Below are 5,000 nucleotides of genomic sequence, written 5' to 3' on the forward strand. Positions count from 1 at the left end.
GAGAAGTTAAGGAGAAAACACAAGACTTTCACCCAGGAAACAGGTGTTCATGTCCCGGAAGAAGTTAAGGAGAAAATACAAGACTTTCACCCAGGAAACAGGTGTTCATGTCCCGGAAGAAGTTAAGGAGAAAATACAAGACTTTCACCCAGGAAACAGGTGTTCATGTCCTGGAAGAAGTTAAGGAGAAAACACAAGACTATCACCCAGGAAACAGGTGTTCATGTCCTGGAAGAAGTTAAGGAGAAAACACAAGACTATCACCCAGGAAACAGGTGTTCATGTCCTGAAGAAGTTAAGGAGAAAACACAAGACTATCACCCAGGAAACAGGTGTTCATGTCCTGAAGAAGTTAAGGAGAAAACACAAGACTATCACCCAGGAAACAGGTGTTCATGTCCTGAAGAAGTTAAGGAGAAAACACAAGACTTTCACCCAGGAAACAGGTGTTCATGTCCTGGAAGAAGTTAAGGAGAAAACACAAGACTTTCACCCAGGAAACAGGTGTTCATGTCCTGAAGAAGTTAAGGAGAAAACACAAGACTTTTACCCAGGAAACAGGTGTTCATGTCCTGGAAGAAGTTAAGGAGAAAACACAAGACTTTCACCCAGGAAACAGGTGTTCATGTCCTGGAGAAGTTAAGGAGAAAACACAAGACTTTCACCCAGGAAACAGGTGTTCATGTCCTGGAAGAAGTTAAGGAGAAAATACAAGACTTTCACCCAGGAAACAGGTGTTCATGTCCTGGAAGAAGTTAAGGAGAAAACACAAGACTATCACCCAGGAAACAGGTGTTCATGTCCTGGAAGAAGTTAAGGAGAAAACACAAGACTATCACCCAGGAAACAGGTGTTCATGTCCTGGAAGAAGTTAAGGAGAAAACACAAGACTATCACCCAGGAAACAGGTGTTCATGTCCTGGAAGAAGTTAAGGAGAAAACACAAGACTATCACCCAGGAAACAGGTGTTCATGTCCTGAAGAAGTTAAGGAGAAAACACAAGACTATCACCCAGGAAACAGGTGTTCATGTCCTGAAGAAGTTAAGGAGAAAACACAAGACTATCACCCAGGAAACAGGTGTTCATGTCCTGAAAAGAGTTAAGGAGAAAACACAAGACTTTCACCCAGGAAACAGGTGTTCATGTCCTGAAGAAGTTAAGGAGAAAACACAAGACTTTCACCCAGGAAACAGGTGTTCATGTCCTGGAAGAAGTTAAGGAGAAAACACAAGACTTTCACCCAGGAAACAGGTGTTCATGTCCTGAAGAAGTTAAGGAGAAAACACAAGACTTTTACCCAGGAAACAGGTGTTCATGTCCTGGAAGAAGTTAAGGAGAAAACACAAGACTTTCACCCAGGAAACAGGTGTTCATGTCCTGGAGAAGTTAAGGAGAAAATACAAGACTTTCACCCATGAAACAGGTGTTCATGTCCTGGAAGAAGTTAAGGAGAAAACACAAGACTTTCACCCAGGAAACAGGTGTTCATGTCCTGGAAGAAGTTAAGGAGAAAACACAAGACTATCACCCAGGAAACAGGTGTTCATGTCCTGGAAGAAGTTAAGGAGAAAACACAAGACTATCACCCAGGAAACAGGTGTTCATGTCCTGAAGAAGTTAAGGAGAAAACACAAGACTTTCACCCAGGAAACAGGTGTTCATGTCCTGGAAGAAGTTAAGGAGAAAATGATAAGCCCTATTTCACCTATCTACAGCTAGGAGAGACCGTGATAAGCCCTATTTCAACAAACGGTGGCATATCCCTTTAAGAACGTTAGTTTAAGGCTGCTGGTTTTTCAGCATCACAATAGAAACAAGCCAAGACATATTGGTCGTATCACCCAGCCTTTATTCTAACTTTAACTTTCAGTAGCTGCGACCGAGAACAACATCTAGTCCCGTTTGTCTGTTCAAACGACACGACAGCTTCCCTTTTTGTTAAACAGTCAGAAAAGTTCAGCGTCATTTCAGCTCTGTTTGACGTGCAGAACAGCAGACTGTTCTCAGATCTGTCTGCTGAGTGTGAACATGACCAGTTCCTCTGCTCCACTTTCTCTATTCAGGCTGACACAGTTTGCATAATTACTTCTTTTATCTGTATGTGTGTGTGTGTGTTTGTGTGTGTGTGTGTGTGTGTGTGTGTGTGTGTGTGTGTGTGTGTGTGTGTGTGTGTGTGTGTGTGTGTGTGTGTGTGTGTGTGTGTGCGCTTCTAGACAATCACTCCTTTCACACACACACACTGGACTCTCCATGCTCCAGTGTACCGGACTAAAACCAGTGGCTGATGGGAATTTTCTCTTCATTTCCAGTTTACTTTTTTCCAAATTTGCATACTTTAGTAAAAGTAGAAAACACCGCAGTCAGAAAATACTCTTTACTGAAGGAAAAGTACAGAAGTATTATCAGTAAAATGTACTTAAAGAATCAAAAGAAGAAGTCCTTATTATGCAGGATGGCCCTTTTTAAAGAATTATAGATGTTTTAATCACTGATGAGCTAATTCAGGGGTGTCAAACTCAATTTCACTAAGGGCCACATTGGAAATGAGAATCACATCCAGGGCCAGACATGGAGAGTTTATTAACATGCTTTTATTTAATGAAAAAAGTTAAATATCTTTGACATGTCTCATAAAGTCTTCTCATTTACAGTTGACAGTCGACATAAAGCCATAAAAAAAGTCAGCAAAGAAGTTTGGTAGATAGAGAAAATGCGGCAAAAGTGGCAAAAACATCACAGAAAGTACCAAAATCGTCAGAAAAGTAACCAAAAAGTGACAAAAAAAGTGACAAAATCTTTCTCTAACATCCATCCTAGCTCCCAGATGTAAAGGGCGCTTAAAGATCTTATCAAGCTGTTGATCAATTGCGATCCAAAACTGCTGGATATGAGGGCATAGTGCACCTTTAAGTTCAGTACGGAGCAAAAAGTTCCACATTTCCACAAAAGAAATAAAAAGGAAATCAAAATTGAACTTAGTCGACTACTTGAGAGTGGAAGTACTTGGTTACTTTCCACCGCTGAATCTGGACTCTTTCGTTGCTTTTTTACCGACTGAATCATCTGTACCTGACCATTCAAACCTGAGTAATTCGGGGAACCAGCTGGCTGCTCTCTGCTGACTGTCATCTGTCATCTGTGGTCACATTTACATCCTCCTGATAACATTAAGACACTGTCTGATTAAAGCTGCTGTGTCATGTGGTGATGTAACATGTCCTCATACCACTGCTGCACGCTGGCCATTTTAAACATGCCACTATAGCTCGGTAGTCTATAGCAACACCATTATTGTTCACTATAGTCGATGCTTTCCTGTTTTCTATATGTCCCTTGTTGTCCACTCTTGTTGTTATTGTTTATTCTAACATGATGTGATCACTGTTCTTGTCCTTGTCTCTTTGTATATAGTCTGCATATAGTGTCTCTGTATGTATTCACTCATTTGTGTGTAACACCAACCTGCCAGGGGGTCTGCAGATGGAAATTAGCCTAAGGCTATAATCTGGCATATTTACATTTGTGAAAATGTTCATTAATATGTATTGTCCCCTTTTTCTTTCAAATAAATAAATAAAAAAATTTAAAAAAAGAAATGCCGGGATTGCTCCGTTGCCGCCTTACAGATGTCTTTCATTCGTTGGCTCCATCCGAGCTTAGCCCCACAGCCCGATGATTAGACAGGAGAAACAATTGATTGGTATTGCTGTGTAGTTCAGATAACTTCATTTATGTATATCAGCCAATCACTGATTCCCATACCGGGAGTTGAACCCGGGCCGCCTGGGTGAAAACCAGGAATCCTGACCGCTAGACCATATGGGACTGGCTTTTGCAGAGACCGAACAGCTTTATGTCTTTGTGGTTGTTGCTGTTTTGGAAATGAAAAGACTACGATTTGGGCCCTATCTTGCACCCAGCGCAGCAAAAAGCCCGACGCAAGTGTCTTTGCTAATTTAAGAATGACGCAGTTTTCACTTTCCCGTCCAGTGCCCTCGTCGTTTAAACAGCTAATGCACCTGCGCCCATCTGTGGCCCCATGTGTCTTAGGTGTGTTCAGGTGCATTCTGGGCGTGCTGGTCTTACAGGGAGGTGTGTTCAGGTGCATTCTGGGCGTGCTGGTCTTACAGGGAGGTGTGTTCAGGTGCATTCTGGGCGTGCTGGTCTTACAGGGAGGTGTGTTCAGGTGCATTCTGGGCGTGCTGGTCTTACAGGGAGGTGTGTTCAGGTGCATTCTGGGGTGCTGGTCTTACAGGGAGGTGTGTTCAGGTGCATTCTGGGCGTGCTGGTCTTACAGGGAGGTGTGTTCAGGTGCATTCTGGGCGTGCTGGTCTTACAGGGAGGTGTGTTCAGGTGCATTCTGGGCGTGCTGGTCTTACAGGGAGGTGTGTTCAGGTGCATTCTGGGTGTGCTGGTCTTACAGGGAGGTGTGTTCAGATACATTCGTATTGCGTATTGCTATCAGCGGGAAGTGATCGCACCATTGACCAACAAAAACCTGGTCTAAAGTCAATAACTCTGCATTTCATTGTTATTTTAACAGAGCATTAGTAAAATGCTCTCAGGATCGTGCACACTATGCTTTTAGTATTACTGTGTAGTTAATAACTTCATTTATGCAAAAAAAAAAAAAATATAATACACAGAGGGGGTTTAAACGGGGGGGGTGGAAAAAAAAAAAAAACAACAACACTAAACCATATGGGACTGGTGTGCTCTAGCAGGAGATATTCGTTTGCTTCGAGCTACGCGAGATCGATTTCACGCTTCGTTGTTTCGCGTTGATTTATTGTGATATGAGTCTAATTAAAGTGAAATGACAGCATTTTGTCCTCCTTAACTTGGGAACTTGCTGCTTTTCTTCACTTTTCCACTGACCCACCTGGGTCCTCGTTTCCAAATGTCTCCGTTTGAATTCAGATACAGTATTAGGGGACCACTAAGGTCTATATAAAAGAGACTTCAGATACAGTATTAGGGGACCACTAATGTCTATAT

At 42.4% G+C, this 5,000-nt stretch overlaps 1 protein-coding gene and 1 non-coding gene across 2 annotated transcripts in view; one reads left to right on the forward strand and one right to left on the reverse strand.

The window, feature by feature from the left end:
* LOC120566338 (GRAM domain-containing protein 2A-like) overlaps positions 1 to 5,000 on the forward strand; it is a gene marked incomplete at its 3' end in the record, with an annotated part of 15,719 nt that overhangs the window by 9,058 nt on the left and 1,661 nt on the right.
* trnae-uuc lies at positions 3,756 to 3,827 on the reverse strand. Its single transcript has one exon. It is a non-coding gene; the product is annotated as a tRNA-Glu (tRNA).

Source organism: Perca fluviatilis, chromosome 10 (genome assembly GCF_010015445.1).
Source record: "Perca fluviatilis chromosome 10, GENO_Pfluv_1.0, whole genome shotgun sequence".
Classification (NCBI taxonomy): Eukaryota; Metazoa; Chordata; class Actinopteri; order Perciformes; family Percidae; genus Perca; species Perca fluviatilis.